At 29.4% G+C, this 24,261-nt stretch overlaps 2 long non-coding RNA genes across 4 annotated transcripts in view; one reads left to right on the top strand and one right to left on the bottom strand.

Annotated features, from left to right (window-relative positions):
• LOC127071401 (uncharacterized) overlaps window positions 1-24,261 on the bottom strand; it is a 210,533-nt gene that overhangs the window by 134,307 nt on the left and 51,965 nt on the right. The window lies entirely within an intron of this gene.
• On the top strand, window positions 387-10,332 carry LOC127071410 (uncharacterized). 2 transcript variants are annotated; one of them, XR_007785039.1, is made up of 3 exons: window positions 387-523; window positions 658-1,358; window positions 9,275-10,332. It is a non-coding gene; the product is annotated as an uncharacterized LOC127071410 (long non-coding RNA). The 2 variants fall into 2 exon arrangements; XR_007785038.1 differs by lacking the exon at window positions 9,275-10,332 and adding an exon at window positions 1,423-3,439.

Genomic DNA, 24,261 nt, shown 5'->3' with positions numbered 1-24,261 from the left:
ATATTTATGCACTTTCATAAATGATCCAGCCAATGATCCTATTTGACACTTCCCAGGATAGATCATCAAATTTAACGGAACGGTGCGAATACTTCAAATATTATATCTAAAAAAAGGATGAACGTAGTTGTTCTTTAAAACTAATCTGCTTGTTATGATTGATGTAGGAATATGCTAATATAACAATAAAAATGCAGCATATAATGAGAAAATTACGCACCTAATGACAAAAGAAATTTTAGTCTCTTATTGAACTTTTATAATTTTCTCATACCTGCGTTTATAATAATCAAATTACGCGGGGAAATACAAAAATCGCGAGCAGCGACACGTACGACTAATATATGTTCTCGCTGTTGGAATTCAAGTTAGTCGTGACTTGGCATTTGAAGGAAGCACAATGAACTATCAATTACTGTACCTTGCATCTTATTCCAGGGATCATTTACCTCCCAGTATAAATCTGACAAATTACCAGAAATGTTACATCACATCAGGAGATCTATGCATGTGCGAAACTAAAGTAAATTTTGTGAAATTTATTATATTACAAACAGATTGATAAAGTATCAGATTGTTAATTGTGTGATGTATTGATAATCGGATAGTTGTAAAAAGAGCATAGACATTCCCAAAGTGTTGCATAAATAATTACAGATATGATGACTAAGGGATGAGGTAATGGAATTGTTTAATAATTCAAACTTGCCAAGGAGCAAATAAATTACGCAAATGAAATCTACGAAGGATCAGAATAGTCAATAACATTAGAGGGCAAAGATGGTCAATACGAAGTTTCTATATATGAGTAAAAAGCGAAAATTATACAGATATAGGAAATAACGAATTCAGAGATAAAAAGATATGGATGGAAGGAGACAACGATTCAGAGAATAAGGAAGTACGCTTGGTATTAAAAACAATCGGTAATAACAATCGTTATCAAACGAAGATAAACAATCAGGTAATAAACATGTCCGTGAATAAAATAATCATGTATATTTTTATTCGTAAGGAAGCACAGTAAGAGAAAGAAAGTGTCTAATAGTTTTTCTAGTAGTTAAAATATTTCAGTGTTAATTATGTAGTGTCATAAAGATCTGATGATCGAAATATTTCGATTAAGTGAGGAGAAAGGCGAGGAGAAAAGGAGACGGTGAAGAAACATTTCAATAATTGTTACATCTACCAAGGAGAAAAAGTAAGCAAATGAAATCTATGACGAAAGATGTCGATAACATTAGAGGACAAAAATAGTCAACACAATATTGTGTTGATAAGTAAAGGACTGACAAAGACGTAGAGTAACGACGAAAATAAAAATACAGAAGACAAATAATTTTCGAAACAAGACTGACGTAAGTACTGTAGGTGAGAATAGTTATTAGTATAACTAATAAAGACATAAATTTTTATTCACAGGAAGGTGTAATAATCGAAAAATCCGATATAGATGTTAAAGGCTTAGTCATCGTATTTGTCTTAAATATTGAGTACGGAGATTATGTAATCTACGAAGAGACAATCATTACGTATAGAGATAATACTAAATAAGAAAAATGCGATGGGGAATGTGAATTCCATTGTCTTGAAAGCTGTTTACAATCGGAACTTTCATTGAATTTTCCGAAGCAAACCTTTAAAATCTTAAATATTCTTAGCAAATATGGCCAGTTGATTCACATAAATAGTTTATATCTATAGAAATAAGATGAAAATATTACTTGTGAATTAAATACTCCTACATTTGCACCTATACTGAATATTTCGTCACGAATGGCAATAATAGCAATAATAGTAGGGAGGAAATAATACAACAACTGATGGCATCCGACATCATCGATAGAACTACTGCGTTGTCCAATCCGATGTAATTGTTCAAAAAATATACGAATGTTTATGGACTATCAAGCAGTAAATACAGAAACAAGTCGATAAACTGGAAAATACGAAGTATTGTAGTATATTCGACTCAAACAGCGGATCTTATCAAGTACCGATGGTTAAATATTAGAATGTTACTATGTTCGGCATACTTGATAGACGTTTCATTAGAATATCGTCCGGGCTTTAGAATGCTCCTGCCTTTTTCCAATGAATGCTGATGTCGTTTTAGATAAGCTTCGGAACGCTATTACAATTACATATTTTGACGATATTATTATTTTCTGAAATAATATCGAAGAGGAAATAGATGACCTCATACAGTATTCGCTATGTTACACCATGATCGATATTATTAATGATCGCTTTATTAGAATTGCTTCTTTTGCAAGCGTAAGAATAGACAGGACACTTCAGATACCAAGAAGTGATTTTAGAAATATCGAATCAAGATTTTTATTATTTATAGGCGTAAAAGTCTGCCTAATTAAATTTAGCATTACGAAATCTGTAACATTAATTGATTTTTCAAAAACCAGATTAAAAAATCTCTTTTTTTAAAAGTTTTTGAATTTATCAATTTAAATTAAAATTGGCACTATCAGTCGAAATGATAGTGGTATAATGATTATTATTAATAACAATAAACTGATCTTTCATATCGAAGTAACGAGACTGCAATAGCAGTTCATCTCCAAATAATTTGTATAACATGTGGATCAGTATATTCAGATGTGTATTTTATTGTGTCAGTGGGTAGTCATAGTAGAGAAGATAAAGTAGTTAAGAGTGGAATTTGAAGTATAGTTAGATCGGAAATAGAAATGTATAGTTTGTGGGTTTTTGAAGAATATCCACAGGAAACAACTGTGGGAGAGAAAGCAAGTATAGGGTGTTTTATGGTGTAGTTGGGGTATCCGAGTTTAATAATTTTAAGATATGTAATACAGTTATAATAAAAGTGATAATAGTAATAATTACAATAATAGTAATAATAAAAATTATATTAATATAATAATGATAATAATTGTATGTTAATAATAACAATAATAATATAGTAATAATAATAATAATAATGATAATATAATGAAATATTAGTCATAAGAATGGTAGCAAAGGAAAGGTGACGTAACGAAAGTATAGTAAAACGTATATAAAAATTTTCTTGTGCATATAATGTACAAAAAGATAAGTGACTGAAACAATGCAGCAATTTTTTCTTTAATGTAGATAGTTAGTTTAATTTTTGGCAAAAGTCTGTGTTACAATAAAACGTTGTCAAAAGAAATAATGAAAGAAGAAAAACTCGTATCTTTTGTTCATCCTCTCGGCAAAAAACGTATAAGTGATAAACACTTGAAAGTTTTGTTTTGTTAATTTCGAGCATATACTTTGACGTTATAATTCGTACGAATTCAAGGGCACATTTTGCCTCCCACTATTATGTCATATTACTTGGTGTAGGAATATAACGAGATGGAGATGTTAGAAAGATGAGCAGTACGATAAAATTAAAGCAATATATTTCAAATTATTTCTTTAATGTTTACAGTGAAACGACAAGGAGAGCCGCGAAGAAGTCAGAGCATTGTTGACACTGTTCTCACAATTCTTTTCTCTGCTCTCTATGGTCTTCAAGACTTCTCTATAATCCCATATTTAATTTCAAATAACATATATGACTCTTTTTCTAAAGACTTGAATATTTTAGAAAAAGATTTATTAAATTTATGTTATATATAGAGATAATATTTAGTGTATCATAGCAATACTCGTGATGAGAAATTAATCATAAATTTATTAAATTTCTTTATTGTATTCTACACGACTTATTGAAATTTCAAAAATCGTTTCTTTTTTATGTGATCTAATTTATTAAATAATTAAAAAATTATGTATCTGTAAAACATTTTCTTCATTCAAAGTTGTCTAAAAGTTTCATAGAATCAAGCTCGTTTGGTTATATATTTCATCCTACTTATTTATACTGCATATCGTGATATCATTTGCAAAGAGATTTTTTCCTTAATTTTTTATTCACTTTATTGAAAATAAAAATCAATATTTCCTTAATAACTACTTTCAATAAAATAAAAATGCAACGTTGACATATATTTGCATTTAAAAAGTATAAAAACAACTCAGTTAGTTTAAATTAAAAACAATATTAAAATTTAAATGAATTTCTTTCCGGACTTGTCTTTGACAAAAATACGATACTGTTATTTAAATGTAATTTCGATAAAATGGGTAAATTGTTCATGAGATAAATCGTTAAAAGGTGAAAGGCAAAAAATAACATAAAAGAGAGGGACATTTAAAGGAAGGATCAGAGGGAATAAAATATAGTATAAGCTGAGTGTTTTTGTTTTGCTTTTAGTCTTCCTTATATGTAAAAGAGAAACAGAATGGTATGAGCGAGATATAATATAAGAAGAGAAAGAGATATATATTTAAATAGAAAAAGAGAGAATGAGATAGGACATAAATTAATTGTTATTGTATTGTTGAACGTAAGATAATGAAGATGTAAAGATAGCTATAAAGATAGTTAGGAAAAACAAGACAAAGAATTATAGGATGACAAGACGTTCGCGTTATATTGTATACATTGTGCTGGTCTTACATTCTCACTCATCCTTCTCTCTTTCTCTCTCATTTCTTTCTAATTTCTTTCTGACTCATCATTTGTTTCTCGAATTCTTCTTGTCGTGTTTACCTTGTTTCGTCTCCGGTAAATGATACAATGGGAATACAATAAAACAATACTTTTACGCAAATAAATTATTGTTAATATTTATAGTATATCTTTTAGCTGTTCAAAATCTGTTTCTCTGTTTCTTTATCTTTAAATTTAACCGATAAAGCAACTGAATACTGGAATAATATGAAGAGAAATTAAATTAAACTGAGCTAAATTAATTAAAAAAGTTTCTAATCTTGAAATTCTAATCATATGATATCGTGTGATAGTCTCACACCAGTTCTTTTTGTATAAGCAATGTCATTTATTCGTGCATTAGAAATATTTGAAGATCCATGGAGAAGTAAATCTAAGCTGAGGTTATACAGATTGGGATTTTTAAGATATCAATGGAAATAGCTAATCGAATCAGTCTTCGCAAAATTAAGATACCGATATGAAATTCGGGAAACGTGAATTAGACAGTAAATTACGAAAAAGAAACAAATTGTTGGAAAAGCGTAAATCTCCCGTAATTTAGGTAGATAATAGGAAACTATCATCAAATTGAACAAATAATAAACAGAAATTCGAAACTAGTAATACTAAAGTAAGTAGATAACGTATTTAATGTTGAGATGTTCATATGTAATTATTGCCTGTAATTAGATATACTAGACAATACATTGATTGAGGGATGATCATTGATGCTACTAAGAATCGGTTGTTCTACATTTTCAGAAACGCTTCGTTCGAAATAATTAAATAATCTCATATGTGTTGTTGTAATGACTGTATCGACTCCCAAATATTCAGTCGATATCTTAAAGATAGAATGTAAATAACTTATAGATCGATGAGTTATTTCGATCAATGAGCCTGGCAATCAAATTTCATTATGTATTTATTGCCTGGCTCGATGCATAAATGAAGAACACGTATTTGACTAACAACTCGTAAGCTGAGATAATAGTAGCAATGTTTTCTTTATAATCTATGAATTTTTTTAGAAAATGTCTAAAGATATCCTAAAAGTAGATATTTTCAATAATGCTATAAAATCTGTGTACAAGTTTCTTCACTAACGTTAGATATTTTCCATGTTAAAGTATAGGAATCCGTAAGCTAAGGATCCATTGAAATAGAAGATGGACAGATAGATTCTACAATTCTCGGGTTTAATACTCGATACCCTACAGTAACATCAGTAACCCTCCCTAATTCTTAATACTTTAGGATTTACCAGCGCTCAGTATACTACGCTCTTAATAGTATAGTATACTGACTAATGGAATAGAGGTAACATCACACCAACCAGGTCCTTAGAATATATGTTTGTTTTAGAAGTATATGGTAAGTATAAATTAAAAAAGTCAACTTTCAAAATGAAGAAATATCAATATATCGATACATTAATCTTGTTGCCAAGTACCACTGTCACGGTACGATATTTATCACGAGTTATAATAGTACACTTTTCGTATGTTACTTATTGTAAAAACAATAATCGAAAAGCATATAGAACGATCAAATGAGCAATAGAAAAAAAAACCAGAATAAAATCCGTGAACCTCTAATTATTAAACATACAGAATATATAAAGGAAAAAATATGCCTATAAGTATTTACGTATTTTATAAAATGCTGAAATATTTTAAATGTGAATATTTTATGAGATATCGTAGAAATTAAAAAATGGAAAGAAAAAAATTAAGTCTTCGCTCGATTTTCAGAGATATACGGGCGACTGCTCTAGCCATCTGAGCTATCGAGGAACTACCTGCTCAGATTTTCCAACTGAAACAATTACTACAACTCCAAGATGGAAAGAGTTGTGCACTTATAACCCCCAGAACTAGATGAATGAATTATGGATCCCTTCTTGTCAAAGTATGAAAGAAGGGATTTCTTTATATCTAAATCACAGAAATGAGTAATTAATTAAAATAGAGATATATATGTTCGAAAATAGAGAATATTATAATATATATTTCTCTGCGTTTGCTAGACCCGAAAAATGGCTAGCTTAACGCAAGAGAACAACGTATTATTTATAAAAATACTACGCGTGAATAATAAACTCAATTTTACATACTAATCTCACTCTTAATTATCACCATTTACAAACTAATATCTCAGATAGCTATAATATCTCAGAAACTTTTTTTAGAGGCACGTATGGTGTTTATTGCTATCTTTCTACACGTAATTGGTTATATGTGATGTGATTTGGAGAGATGAAGGTGGGGGATATATATATAAGCGGAAAGATCTAAACTTCGCTCGAAATTTCGGTTTCGTATGAAAATTTTGAGCCTTAGTTCTCTCGACTGGGACTCGAACCCAGAATCTTTCGCTTTCCGATCAGTTCGAACGCTCAACCACCGAGCTACGAAGACCTACGTACACAGTTATGTATAAACACGTTTATATACGAAACAATTTCATGTATGTATATTAAATTCCACATAATGTAACGAAATTTTTTTTATTTTTCTGTTCTCCTAACTTAAACTAATCATATATTTCATTAAGTATCAATATCTACTATCAATATTTGATCACGAGTGCAAATTGTTAACTTCCATCATAACATTATAGTGTAATGATGAAAAATAGGAATAGTGGTGAGAAATAAATGTTCAGTGAATACTGCAGCAGAAAAAGTAATGATAGTACCATTAATGTCTTAGGCAACTGAAATAATTCCATTTTTGTTTACAAAGCACTTAAATAACAAAACGCAATAAAATTTAAAGTGTAATAATTTTGAACCATGTGAAATACTTCGGAGATCCTTAAATCAATAATACACATAATAGTAATATTTTAATAAAACAGGCAACAGTTTCTTTATACATTATAGAATGCTGGACGAACATTATAACGATAATAATCGACGAACTATATAATGATGTCACTAGAATATAAAAGTTTTAATCTTAATCTAAACTTATATTAATTAAATAATTATTAAAATTATAGAAAATAAATTTTGTATAATTGCGGTCCAATAGAAAATTTAAGCTACTTAAGTTGAGGAAATATTAGCTATAAAAGAACTGTGCTTAAAAGGAGTGAAAGAAAGAGAAAATGAAAGAAAGAAAGCAGTTTGATGTATTGTCGATGCGGAACACGTAGTGAGAATAAGTGCAGAACATTGTCGAACTTATCACACTAATATGAGTACGGGTAGTGCGTTAGTAGCATGCTTTTTACATCTAAGGTGATCCAGGTTTATTATTCATTCTGTAAAAAAAATTATTTTGTAGTTTCCAACGACATCTAAACTTTCAGTGAACAGATTTCGGTTTGATGCATATTTATGCACTTTCATAAATGATCCAGTCAATGATCGTATTTGACACTTCGTATGATAGATCATCAAATTTAACGAAACAGTGCGAATATTTTAAATATTGCATCTAAAAAAAGGATGAACGTAGTTGTTCTTTAAAACTAATCTACTTATTATGATTGATGTAGGAATATGCTAATATAACAATAAAAATGCAGCACATAATGAAAAAATTACGCACCTGATGACAAAAGAAATTTTAGTCTCTTATTGAACTTTTATGATTTTCTCATACCTGCGTTTATAATAATCAAATTACGCGGGGAAATACAAAAATCGCGAGCAGCGACACGTACGACTAATATATGTTCTCGCTGTTGGAATTCAAGTTAGTCGTGACTTGGCATTTGAAGGAAGCACAATGAACTATCAATTACTGTACCTTGCATCTTATTTCAGGGATCATTTACCTCCCAGTATAAATCTGACAAATTACCAGAAATGTTACATCACATCAGGAGATCTATGCGTGTGTGAAACGAAAGTAAATTTTGTGAAATTCCTTATATTACAAACAGATTGATAAAGTATCAGATTATTAATTGTGTGATGTATTGATAATCGGATAGTTGTAAAAGGAGCATAGATATTCCCAAAGTGTTGGATAAATAATTACAGATATGATGACTAAGGGATGAAGTAATGGTACTGTTTAATAATTCAAATATGCCAAGGAGTAAGTACGTTAAGCAAATGAGATCTACGAAGGAACAATAGCCGTCAATAACATTAGAGGGCAAAGATGGTCAATACGAAGTTTATATATATGAGTAAAAAGCGAAAGTTATACAGATATAGCAAATAACGAATTCAGAGACAAGAAGGAGACAATAATTCTTCTCGAAAGAGAATAAGGAAGTACGCTCGGTATCAAATGAAGATATACAGTCGGTAATAAGCATATCCGTGAATAAAATAATCATGTATATTTTTATTCGTAAGGAAGCACAGTAAGAGAAAGAAACTGTCTAATAGTTTTTCTGGTAGTTAAAATACTCCAGTGTTAATTATGTGGTATCATAAAGATCTGATGATCGAAATATTTCGATTACGTAAGGAGAAAGGCGAGGAGAAAAGGAGACGGTGAAGAAACATTTCAATAATTGTTACATCTACCAAGGAGAAAAAATAAGCAAATGAAATCTATGACGACAGATGTCGATAACATTAGAGGACAAGAATAGTCAACACAATATTGTGTTGATAAGTAAAGGACTGACAAAGACGTAGAGTAACGACGAAAACAACAATACAGAGGACAAATAATTTTCGAAACAATACTGAGGTAAGTACTGTAGGTGAGAATAGTTATTAGTATAACTAATAAAGACATAAATTTTTATTCACAGGAAGGTGTAATAATCGAAAAATCCGATATAGATGTTAAAGGCTTAGTCATCGTATTTGTCTTAAATATTGAGTACGGAGATTATGTAATCTACGAAGAGACAATCATTACGTATAGAGATATTACTAAATAAGAAAAATGCGATGGGGAATGGAATTCCATTGTCTTGAAAGCTGCTAACAATTGGAACTTTCATTGAATTTTCCGAAGCAAACCTTTAAAATCTTAAATATTCTTAGCAAATATGGCCAGTTGATTCACATAAATAGTTTATATCTATAGAAATAAGATGAAAATATTACTTGTGAATTAAATACTCCTACATTTGCACCTATACTGAATATTTCGTCACGAATGGCAATAATAGCAATAATAGTAGGGAGGAAATAATACAACAACTGATGGCATCCGACATCATCGATAGAACTACTGCGTTGTCCAATCCGATGTAATTGTTCAAAAAATATACGAATGTTTATGGACTATCAAGCAGTAAATACAGAAACAAGTCGATAAACTGGAAAATACGAAGTATTGTAGTATATTCGACTCAAACAGCGGATCTTATCAAGTACCGATGGTTAAATATTAGAATGTTACTATGTTCGGCATACTTGATAGACGTTTCATTAGAATATCGTCCGGGCTTTAGAATGCTCCTGCCTTTTTCCAATGAATGCTGATGTCGTTTTAGATAAGCTTCGGAACGCTATTACAATTACATATTTTGACGATATTATTATTTTCTGAAATAATATCGAAGAGGAAATAGATGACCTCATACAGTATTCGCTATGTTACACCATGATCGATATTATTAATGATCGCTTTATTAGAATTGCTTCTTTTGCAAGCGTAAGAATAGACAGGACACTTCAGATACCAAGAAGTGATTTTAGAAATATCGAATCAAGATTTTTATTATTTATAGGCGTAAAAGTCTGCCTAATTAAATTTAGCATTACGAAATCTGTAACATTAATTGATTTTTCAAAAACCAGATTAAAAAATCTCTTTTTTTAAAAGTTTTTGAATTTATCAATTTAAATTAAAATTGGCACTATCAGTTGAAATGATAGTGATATAATGGTTATCATTAATAACAATAAACTTATCTTTCATACCGTTTTATTTCTGAATGTCTGTGACATTTTTAAAACGGGTATCGATAAAATTATCGTATACAGATAATTTACTGAAGATTATAAATTATTATAATTAATTAATTATTGTTCAGTACAGATGAAATTTTGTTGAGTTGCTCTTGATGAATTGATAGAATATTTAAGTTACTTTACTGGCAAAGTTTACGTTTGTAAAGAGCACGGTCGTATAAGATTGTAACCTGCTTTTCGATAGATAAATTTCGAAATAATTTCGCGGTGAAATATATTTCATTTTGTAAATACTCCGGTGATTTATCACGATTCTATAACGTCCCTATATATATTTTGATGTGAAAAGAAGAAAGCGTTGATATATATTTCTTCGAAAAATGCAAGTACAATAATGTTTATTTAATCATTATTTGTTCGTAATTCTTCTTAATTATCAATTAGTTGCGTTGCAAATCTCCAAAACTTATAAGTAGCAAAGGTGCGAATAAACGAACATTTTCTAAATCTCAGAACACAATTTGAGGATGGATACAAAAATGGATGTAAGAAATGTACAATGTATACTGTTAAATTATATCGTTTAACTAAATGGCGTTAGAATCTATACGTTCCTGAAGATTCACGTTAGAAAGTGGTGATCGAAATATTTATGCAATAATTGATATTACGTTGAAGTAGATAAGACTTTTGTAACAGCGAACGAATTGTACAATTTTATTTGTATTAAATATTTTGTTATAAACTATGTGAACCAATAAATTTCTTATATTATTTATATTCGACGGGCAAATATTCAGGGCTTCTGCATACGCTGAATAAAGCTAAGTAGATTTCTGCTGCTGTGCACTTAGATTATTTCAAATTTTTTATCATTATAGAATGTGGAAATTTAGTATATAATTGTCTTGATTCCTACGAATAAATTATCTATGGAGAACATTTAATGCATCGAATATCATTTTATACTCTGCTGACTTTCTCACTGAATGATATTATTTCTGTCTAGTGATTGTACGGCGATTATTATTCTTATATCTGAGATAACCTTTACCACTAGTAATTCCGGTATAATTACCTTCATTTATTAAATTTGGATAGTAATGAATATTTTAAATCTATTACTAATTTTATAATATGAATGAATATGTTGTATGAATGAAAGAGAGAAGAAAGAGATTTCGAACAGTTGTAGCTAATTAAAAATATTTCATATCGTTATTTTTAAAAACGTAAGAAGAGATTTGTTTAAGAGATACTGCACAAATAATTCAGATAACAAATGATAAGTCAGTCTTTTTTTTGTCGCTCTTACGTTCAAGAGAATATATATTATATATTCTTTATGTATAACTTATTTTCTATTTTACTCTCTATTTTATCCTATCTTTTAAGTTCCTCTCTTTTCTTTATTTTTTTCCTTCCATTTCCATTTCACTTTGCTCCATTCCGCCTCGTCACCGACTTGCTATGTCTTTGAAAGCTACACTTTGAAAAGCATAGTATATTTGCTAAAATCAATCGCGGAAAAAAAATCTGCTATTAATTTTTCTATCGATTTAAATGTAGTTGATTTATATTCATACTTTTTTAAATACAAATATATAGATATATCTGTATTTACATTATAAAATATGTAATTGCTATATTATGGAATAATAACTTTAATTCCAATATACTAAAAAAAAAACAAAATAAGATATCTTCGTAAATGAAATTCTGACATTTTGTATGAATAAGTGAAATAAAGTATGTAACCAAGGAAGTTTCGATTACGTTAAAATCTTCGAAAATTTGAAATTAAAAAAATCTTTATATAAATAAGTCTTACGGAATATTATAAATTAATTTTTAATTTGCGAGCATGAATGAAATCTTGTCATTGTATATGAAATAAATTCAATACGTTTTTTAATTGAACATACGGGCTCTTTAGGAAAAATATCATAAATGTTATTAAAAATGAAGTAAAGTATTATTGTGCAATGTTTTGGACAGAGACTATTGAAGAGGTAAACAGATTATACAATATAAAATCTTCCTGGCTGGTCTCCACAACTTTTTGACATAAAAGTAAACATGCACATTCGAATTAACGATTTTATCGTATTGTTCATTTTGAGGATATTCTAGTTCCTCACTTGTTCGCTATATCTGTAGATCAATGATGCATGTTTGCGATTTCGTACGAGTTAGCTTGTTAATATTGTTATTTAATATTTTCATATAATTAATAAAGTAAGTAAATAAAAATTGTATCAAGCGCCGTTTAAACTCTTTCTATACGTATCTTATAGATTCGTTTTAGCTTCCTTTAATTTTATTGACAAGATTTTATTTTAACATGACTTATTCTAGTATTGATCCGACATTATTATATGAGAATCATATAACGAAGTATTGCTTCTATGTTTCAGTTACATAATTTTTTGGTCACTTCTGATGAAATATATTTTTATATATATTTGTTATGCTTTTAGCAATATGAATATATGTAAATGTTGCACGAATTTTAATTGAATAGATTACTATAATACTTATAATCGCTGAATAATAAATATTTCATTTGTTTGATTATTATATTCGGCAAATCAAGTGAGTTAAGATCAAAACTATTTCCTCGATTTTATTAAACTTCTATTATGCGTTATAGAAGAAGGATGATATATGTAGCAAGCTGGAAGGATGATATATGTAGCAAGCAAATTAATTATCGATATACTGTAGTTATTCATAACATGAATAGATAAATGCTGTTCAGAACAGTTTAGAGAAATAAAGCTTAAATATTCCACTACACATAACAAATTTCGTAAAAGATAACTAACTGCGACTTAATGCCTTCCACGGACTTCTTTCAGAAACCTTCGAAAGCACTCGATTTCTTCCGTAAGTGTTTGTAAATGACACTTGAAACGCAAGCATTCTTATAATATATACGTAACTCCATATGTTACTAAATTATTGATTAATAATTTATTGTTAAAAGATGAACATGTACTAATAAATCGGATATATTATTACGTAGAGTCGTGATCGCAAAAAAACTTTATAGTTTTATTTTAATGTCATTTACAGATAAATTATAATGATCATATCGTACTGTTTCCAAATATTGTATACTACTATGCTGGGAGAAAAAAGTCAGTCACGTCATGGCAGTCGAGAAACTACAATTGTATAAAACGCTTGAACTTTACATAACTCTTACATTCCTCCACATATGCTGCAATATGTGAATACAAATATTGTGAGTTTCTACAATGGATGGTCGATATCAGGCGAATCCTTTCATCCGGAGTCGCAGGAGGCAGGTGCAGTTCGTACGTAAGTATAATAGCCGAAAGATCCTTGGTAGCTAGATGTAAGAGTTCGTGATCATAATGCCAAGAATAATTTGTTTCGTTTTTCCATTTTTCAGTTTGGATTATATTTCTCACGAATAAATTTGAAATATTTTCTGGTATTTCGTTTTGCGGCTTTATTCAAGATTGTATCGAAAACGAGCGTAGACAGATCGATCGAATAAAATAGGATATCTGATAAATTAATAGGAAAAATTATGATTATTATGCCTAGATGCCTACAATAGAAGGCCATCCATATAGATTTCCATGGTTCATTAATATAAAAAATAAATATGCACATTTAAATTGATGTTACTTTATCGTGATGTTTACTTAGCAGATATTTTCGTATCTCATTTATACAATATATCTATAGATCAGCTACTACAATGATGATGGTGACAATGCACGTTTTCGATTTAGTGCGAGTTAGCCCATGAATATTTTTATTTTATATTTTCTTAAAATTGACAAACTTTCTATGGTTCGAGGCCCGTTTAAACATTTCTTATTCGTGTTTTATCGGTCTTACCGTTATTATCGCTTTCTTTATATATTTTCCTTGAGAACATTATATTTAATCACAACTCTTGACAACAGTTGACCCGCTTTTCTAAATCAAAGAAAGTATGACTGCTTTTCACTTACATAATTATTTGAATACTTTATGGAGAGAAATACTTCTATATATATTTGTTATACCTTCAGTGATATAATTATATATACACATATATTATTTTTCTTACACATATTTTAATTGAATAGGTTATTACAATACTTATAGACGCTAAATAATAAATTTTTTCATTTGTTTGATTATTATATTCGACAAATCATTAGAGATAAGATCAAAACTATGACCTTCGCTTTTAATAAGCTTCTATTATACAATGTTACATAATAGAAAAAGAATGACTTATGCAGCAAGGTGCAGGGAATGTAAATTAATTATCGATATATTGTAATTATACATTTATAAGTATACATAAATGTTATTAGGAACAAATTAGAGAAATAAAACTTATAAATGTCTTTAAATAGAACTAATTTCGTATAAAATAAGTAATTATAACTTTATGCCTTCGACAAACTTAATTGAGTAATCTATGGAAGCATTCGGTTTCTCCCGTAAGTGTTCGAAATTGGCTCCTGACTTAACGCAACCATTCTTACAGTATTCACGTAACTTTACACATTACTAAATTGTTGATTAATAATTTATTGTTGAAAGATAAGCATGTACTACTAAGTTGAATATAATATAACATAGAGTTATGATCGCAGAAAAATAATTTCTCTCTAATTATATAGAACTTTATAAACATCAAGAAATTGGATGTGATATATAAACTCAGTTACATATAGATTTCAACATAGGTCTTCGTGGCTCAGATGGTAGAGCGCTTGTTGTTCGGCAAGTGAAAGGTCCCGGGTTCGAAACCCGGTCGAGGAACGTGGCAACGTCGCGCAAGTCTTTTCAGTCCAATGACTCTTTTCGATTTGCTCGCGCAGCAATTTATCCGATTAATCATTCTCGCAGAAGATGAGTTTCGTGTCTCTTATACTTTCCGTTTTCCTATCACCCAACCCCCGCACCCCTTGAAATAATCCTCGTAACAAAAACACATTATATTCCTAACAAAATTATTATAATATTGATGTTATTTATCGAATGAAAAGAATTGAAATACCCACCTCAAATAATTGAGAAAATAGATTTGACTGAATCTTGTGGAAAAGAGACATTATGTGTTAAATTACGCATTTAAGAATTGAGAAGAACTACAATTAATTACTCTTATTCGTTGTTTACTCATTAATTACTCTTATTTCATTATATTTTATTCATCATACAAGTTTCTACCAAAAAAGAGAAGAAAATCATATTATCTCATATCACACATATCCCTTATAAAAGTTTAAAAAACCCATAATTATAATTAACCGTTTTGCAATGAAATCTTTTTCCGAAGAGATTATCGTATCTGATAGCGGTTATCCTTTATGGTGGAAATTGGACCAATCCCCTTTCATTTCGAGTCACAGTAAATACAGATGTTTAAATGTGTCTGTAGATAAATTTAGCTAAAAGGTTCCTCGGTAGCTCAGATGGTAGAGCATTCACCCGAAAATCTTTGTAAGCATCAAGCGAAGACCTAATTTTTTTCTCTTTGTTTTTCCATTTGTGAGATATATTTCAAGGAAAATTTAAATTAAAAATATTTACGGATTCAATAAAATATGTCGATTCATATACACATATCTTACGATTTCTATCTTGTTTGTACACTTGGTAATCAATAGAGATCCACAGATTTTGATTTGCTTTTTTTTTCTATTTGTCACATGTACCTTCCAAATGATTCACAATAAATCTTATAATTACTAATTTTTTGATATTGTGTAACATGGAAAATGTGCAACCACGATTAAATCGCAGTACATATACATTATTGCTGTAACAGTATATAAAAATGAGATTTACATATCGATATATCGGTAATTCTCGGTAGAGACAACGGAATGTCTTTCTTCTCTATTATATTAATTATTATAGTAATCGCTATTATTTTAACTAATTATATAAAGTCGCTACGTACTTAGAAAAGAAACATAATTTTCTATATAATAAAATATAACAGTGCTATATGTTTACAAGATCCGTTTTATTTTTATCATTGCAAAGGAAATGAAGAAGAAAAAAGCTGAGATAGAGAAAGATTAATTGTACTAGATATGAATTAAACGAGCTTGATTTTCTCCGTATTTTCTATATTTTACGTATATTTAGATTTAAGAGCCTCCGAGATACATATGACCGTACCCGCACGAAAAATCTAGTATGTAAAGTAATAATATAATAATACGACTATAGTAGTAGTATTAATAAAAATTTAATTTCTATATACACTACGTACATTCTATATAGCAATAGTAAAGTCAATAACAGTATCTTATTTTTTGCAAATGTTGCCTTCACGATCATAAGTATCAAGTACCTATGAATTCATGTAATCGTGTGAACCAATAACATTCACATAATATTTTTCATGCAAATAACTTAAGTTTATGACAATCCGTTTTAATCGTAATACACAAAAAAATTTATTTCACGTGAAATTGTTTCGACGGGCAACAAATTTTCAAACTCATTAATTGGTAGAAACGATAATTTGACTAATTTTGTTTATTCTCTTATTAATTTATGGAATTGAAATCAAAGGACTCTTAATATATCACAACTGTGTCTTTTTTATTCTACCTTAATATGTGTCTATGTGTATTTTAGTACCCGTTCAAGAAATATAAATTTTCAATATAGCATACATAATTTTCCAAAACTGGACAAATGACCCTACATATATTGAAATATTTTCTCCTGTACTTTGTCCCAATGACATTTTTTGTTTATCTTCTTAATTCGTTCTAATATAATGACAGTAATGCATTTTATGAATTATTGCAAATAAATAGTACGACCTATGGTACTACAAACTAATTTCATATATGCAAATAATGGATAAACTCTTAAACAATTAATCTTTCCTTTTCCCTCATTTATGCCATATCCAGTGATTTCAAATCCTAGATATTTCCTGAAGTAGAAAGTAATCCTGGTCTTCCTTTAATAGGACATTCGACGTTTGCAAAAAATCCCACCAATTTCTTAAGAGAGGAACAGTTACAGATGGAAAACCGTTAATGTAAGAAATTAAAGATTTAAATAAGCATTTACACAGCAATGAAGTAGATAAATTGAAACTAATAAAAAGTTATTATTTTGAACAGCATAATTTTGTCAAGGAAATGAATTATATTATAGCGTTAACTTCTTCTATAACTGTACTCTTTTTATCCAAAGTTTAAATGTATGTATATAAACATACTTCAGCACCAGCCGTAATGCTAGAAACTTGGAATATAGGCAAATTCGACAAATGATACTACATATTTAAAATGTTTTCTCTTATGTTTCATCCCAATGATATTTGAAGTCTTTTTTAATGATTTGGTTGGAGCCAATTAGGAAAAGCATTCGACAAATTTTCAAAAATCGTTACCTATACCTATAAGACTACGTACGGATTTATATACGAAAATATTAAACTATTTTTTGCAATATAATACAATCTCCAGTGTATATTCTAATGCAGACACTATTTTTTAAGGAAGGAAATATTATTGCTTTACCTTCTCTGTTACAGTCATTTATAACAATGTAAAGTAAGTGATTCATTTGCTTAATATATTCTTTTCTTTTTGACTCACCGAGGTAGAATCGATATTTTCTCCGATATTCGTCTTGTCTTCGCTGAATAGATTAATCGACTTCTGTTTCTTTCTGCCTACGTGATAGTGTAGAGATACTAGAAGCTTGGGAAATGATATTCGAGTATCCAGAACAGATTTCGTAGCCCAAATCGAAGTGTCCTTCTCTCGTCGTAACACAAAGGTTCGTGAAAATGAAAAACGGAAGAGGTGGGGGGAAAATTCTGACCAATTGGAGGTTTCGTCGTGAAGCTGGAATAGTGGTGTTTATAGTTTAAGGCTAGTCGGAAAAGGTGGGTTTGTGTATGCTATTCTGTAGGAAGCAGTTTTGTTACAATTATAATAATAGTAATTAAACCGATGATATCGATGATGATAAGAAGAATATATAATGATAATATTATTATTAAATGATAATAAGTAACAAAAAGATCACATAATAATAATTATAATCATAATATGAATATTTCAGTAGAACATATACAGTAAATATAAGTTTTTGGACGTAAAATAAACTTCATATTTTTTTAGATTAGACGTAACGATAAGAACTTAAGGAAATAGTGTTCAACGTTTTTGCTTGAATAATATGGGCATACAATATCATAAAAATCTGTGCTTTATTCACATTCAGTCATTGGCCAATAATTCCATGACAATAGTTAAAAAACACGTTTCTAAGTTTCATTTCCTTGAATACTTCATTTTTCCTTTCTGTATAAACGTTCGATAGATACACGAGATCTGTCCAAGAACTCTTCGATCAGGGTAGGGTCTTGGTTACTAGGTAACCGCTACGAGTATCCGGGGCAACCTGATATATATATATATATATATATATATATATATATATATATGTATATATATGTATGTATGTATAGAAACTTTTTCGAATGCCCTTGCCAAGTCCTTGCTACAGTCGACAACAAAGAGCACACTTAATCAATAAGGATGACAGCGCCTTCGAAATAGTCCCCTTCAAGCCACACCCTTATATTAGCAACACTCCTACATTTTCAGATATAGCTGGAGCTCAGTTTTCGAAATATCAAACAGCTAATTTTTTTATATACATTCCGATTATATATTAAAAGATAAAGGATTTTCTGACTCAGCCTTATATTTTTAATTCTATAAGTCGGAACATGATATTGTAGATAAATGTGTGATATGAACTGTAAGGAATGTTATTATGTCTTAAATACATGCAACCTAGCTGAAATAAAATTTTCTTCTAATGGAATAGATAATAATCGTATTATCTAGAGCATTCGCTTTTTCAGTTTTCGCAAAAGTAGGCGAGAAAGAGAGTCGCTCTTCGTATGATTAATTAGGAGAAAGAGATCGAAGAAGAGGGAAAAATAAAAAGATGGAAAAAAGAGTAACAAAGTTACTCTATATTCCATTAACTTATAACAATGAAAATCGTTATTCCTCATTTGATTCGAGACTCTTTCGTCAACGATGCACAATGAAATGTAGATTCATATCCTCTTGAATCTGCTGCAATATTGTTCATGATTCAATTAATTATCAGAAATCGTAATAATAAAAGTGTAGCAACGAAACAAATTAAAATATGCAACAAAATTTTGTATATTGCTATATACATACATACATACATACATATATATATATATATATATATATATATATATATATATATATATATATGTTCTGATGTAGGTGAATTCAATTTTATTGAGAACGTTATAAATAGATACTTAAACATTTTATCAAATAATTTAAAGAAATAGTACCGCAAATGTGGAGCCTGGAGATTCATTTAAATTTTCTCAATTTAAATGTCACCATAAATGTTACAAGCACAAAGCTCGGATAATGCAAGAACATTTGCTTTAAAATTGCAAAAAAGTGCTTCAATTGTCTACACAATCACGTCATTTAAATCTTATAAAGGATCTGAGATAAAGTAGTGCGTAAAGTGTAATATATATAAAAAACGTGTTAAAAAATCGTTTAGTATAAGAATAACAAAAAATCAAGTAAGATTGTTTGTAAAAAATAGTTCATAACGCGTAAAACCGTTTATATCATGTTATTCAAAACGAGCTGTTTCCGTCAACATATTACATAATAATAAATAAAAATAATTCCGTTCTATAATTTCTATTTGTAAAATGCCCGGTATTTTCATGAGAAAAAAATTCGCGCTTCTTCAGGTTTTTCTACAATATTTAAATAATCATAAGTAAAAAATCAACAATATTATATTTTTGTCTATTTACTATACTGCAATATGCTGTAATAGTTTTTTGTTACTCGTTGTACATTTGTTTCCAATATCGAGAACAAAACATTAATTTGTATTGGTATACAAATATTTTTGTTATAGATTACATTCAGATATATGTCTGCATATCTATACATATGTCTAGACATGTAGACGCTGTAAACATATACCTAAATGTACAATATCTCATGCTTGACTAGTTGTTCGTGAATATTATAAACAAAGTAGAAGATTCACGCGGTTTATCTTACCAACGATTTTTCCCATTTTTAATTACTCTATTCTATCCTGGCTTAGGAGTGATATTTAACACATATATATACTCGTATGCGTGTATATAAGAATAGAATCAAAAGACAAGAAAAAGAGAAAATGAAAATAATAATTGCTTTCGAGCTTTTTGCATTTCTTCGATATTTTTCTATTAAAATACTTTTCTCTAATATCTCGTATATTAAGCAAACCTGAAGATACCATTTCAGTTACCGTATATTCACATATTACTAAAATTAAATATGTTTGTGTACGTGTGTGCATACATATATATATATATACATATGTACACACACACAGATTTATATATATATATATATATATATATATATATATATATATTTATGTATAAATATAGCTTATCTTGTTTTTATGGGTTGATATGTTTATTACTTACAGACTAGGTTATAGATTATTAATATTATATAATTTTCATTGTTTTTATCTAATAGTTTCTAACTGATTGTAAAACGATAAGTAGATTGATATAATGTAGGATTGTACACATAATGATTATATGTGTTCTGACAAATGTACATAAAATATAGAATATAGTGAATTTATGAGAAACCGAGTAGTTATTATGCGTAACTTAAAAACAATAAGAAAGAAAGAGAAAAAAAAGAATAAAAGGACAAGAAATAACCTGTTGACATTTATTAAACGGACGGTGTTAGGTTTATTTCATGAATTTCCGTTTACAATCAGTTTATTTATGAGTTATTCTGTAGTTGTGAATTCAGTGGATATATATACATACACACACACACACACACACACACACATACATGATACACATGATCTAATGACCTGTATTAAATAGTACACATTGAAAAAATAAAAAACAATTAAACTTCCTCTGTTCTTATTATTATTGTTTTTCAAATTGAAAAAAAATTATATTATTTATAAATATTAATCATTTCCTCTTCGACCTCTTATTCATTTGTGTATAGATCGTCTAATAAGTAATACCGAAATTTTGAATATTGACCAGGCCGAATGTTCCTAAATGTTTTTTCAAATCAATTATTCTTCTTCCACATATTTTAGGCTTACTTTGGCTATCAAATTGCGAAATGTTTCCTATTTTCTTATATATTGGAAACTTTTTGACATATTTAAAAAAAAAACAAAAATTACCATCGAAAGTATCATTGAAATTAAAATCACCTAGTCACTCTTGTCTTACCACGTATTTAAAATAATGGTTGGAATGAAATCGTGAGTTGCAACAGTTTCAATTTAAAAGTTAATAACAGAAAAAATAAATTTCTTTATGGAAAATTCAAGAGAGAAAGGACGAAATAAACTATAATATTTCTTCTACGATAAACATACGTCGTTCTTCATTTTCCCAATTATCTACTGTTCTCAATTTGAAATCATAGATTCATTAATTCTATGGACGTAACGGTTTTAAGGTATTATGTAATATTACACAATAATTTCACTCGTTTCGCTTTTACATAAAAGTTACGATCGTTATTGAATACCAATTTCTTGTGGTAGCAAAAGTTAAATTCACTGTTTTCACATTCCGTATCAATCCAAAATTATAATCATTATTCCATTACATACATATTATATGAAAGTAATTGAAGACACACATATTACTGAATTACGTCGCTTAATATTTTAATAATAGACATTTAACTTGTTTCTATTAATTATCTATTTATCCATTTCTTTAGCTATATATACATTAATAGCAGTATACAAAATTCTGATGTATATTTTAATTTGTTTCGAAGTATCACATTTATTATTATAATCTTTTATAATTAATACAGTCATGAATGATATCGTGGCAGATTTATGAGGGAGTGAATGTACATGGATATGAGATTCCGCAATCAAACTCGGAGGAAAATCCATTTCAACTGTTATAAGCGGATGTAATATAAGGTAAATTTGTTCCTTTCTCTCTATCTCTCTCTCTCTCTCTCTCTTTCCCTATATCTCTCTCTCACTCTCTCTCTCTCTCTTTCCCTCTTTCTCTCTCACTCCACTCTATCACTCATTCCCTCTCTCACTCACTCTCTCTCTCTCTCTCTCTCTCTCTCTCTCACTCTTCATTTCTTTCCCTTTCATTTTATTGATTATACGATGAGCTGCTATTTTCTTCGTTTACCGTGCGGAAACTGAGGAAGTTATTGCTTTCGATAATACGATTATTACCTATGCTGCTACAAGAAAATGACATTTAAGGGGAGTAGCATGTAGTTACACCATAATGATGTCCCGACAAGTTCATATGCACGTTTCTGTACAATATCTTACTCCGGCTTGAATCATCAAAAAAATTAGTCTCAGTTAAAAAACCCGCTATTATTTGATATATAATCGGTAATTTTTTATGTGATTTAATGAAAGATCGAAAATGGATACAGGAAACTAGCTATTTGATATTTCGAAAGCTGAGTCCCAGCTATATCTGAAAAAGTAGGAGCATTGCTCAGTGCTAAGGGCGTGGCTCGAAGGGGACTATTCCGAAGACGCCGTCGTCGTTATTGATCGACTGCGTTCTGTTGTCGACCATAGCAGGGACTTGGGAAGGGCATTGTGAAAAATGTCCAGTCATATTGTACGTGTGTTTGTGTGTGTGTATATACATATTATAAACACTCAACGCAGAGATATATAAGTTGCCTCGAATACTCCGATCGGTTACGAAGATATAGTTACGAAGATCATTACTTCGATGAAAAATTTTTGGACCAATCTCGTTTATCTAAGAGGGTTTATAAACTACCTATTACGTAATACTATTATCATTGTGTTTTCTTTTTATTACCATCAACATCATCGGCTTTATTATTATCATTACAATTGTACAAGCTAATTCATATTATATAACATACACATACAAACATAATATGCGTCATTCCACTATACCCGACTAGCTATAAATCATAAGCTCCACTATTCCCACTTCCTCGACGAAACTTCCAATTGGTCAGAAATCTTCCCCCACTTCTTCCGTTTTTTACTTTTAGGAACCCTCGTGTTACGAAAGAAGATTCTCGAAGAACACTTCCATTTCGACTGCGTAACCTGCTCTTTACTCTTATATATCTCTTCACAATCTTGCAACATCTTTGAACTTTCACATAGAGAAAAATAAACTTAAGTCGTTTAACCGATTCAGTGAAGACTAATCAGATATCGTAGAAGAGAGTGCCATCGTTTCTATCTTGGTGAGTCAATAAGAATGGAGCACATTCAACAAATCTCACCCTTATAAATGACTGTAACAGAGTAAGTATTGCAATAATTTTTCCTGTGTTAAAAAGTAGTGGCTGCATAATAATCTACACACGAATAGAAAACAGGAGATGACACTATTTCGCGAGAAAGAGAGCTTAGTAGTTTAATGTATTTGTCAGTATTTTCGTATACAAAAGTCATTCGTGGTCTTACATGGCTAGGTAACGATTTTCGAAAATACATAAAATCCCCGATTAGCTTCAATCGAATCGTTCAAAGAAACGACAAATATCATTAGGATGAAATATAAGCGAAAGCATTTTAAAATATGTAGTATCCTATATTCAATGTTTCAAGTAGTACGGCTGAAGTATATATAGATACATACATTTAAATATTCGATAAGATTCTGTGGTTACGAGAGGACGTTGACGCTGTAATATAATTCATCGTGAAACAATTATGATGATCACGATAATAACTTTTCATTACTTTCTGTTCTCTATTTAGCAATTTATAT

The sequence above is a fragment of the Vespula vulgaris genome, chromosome 21 (genome assembly GCF_905475345.1).
Source record: "Vespula vulgaris chromosome 21, iyVesVulg1.1, whole genome shotgun sequence".
Taxonomy (NCBI): Eukaryota; Metazoa; Arthropoda; class Insecta; order Hymenoptera; family Vespidae; genus Vespula; species Vespula vulgaris.
This window is presented reverse-complemented; position numbering and strand designations above follow the sequence as displayed.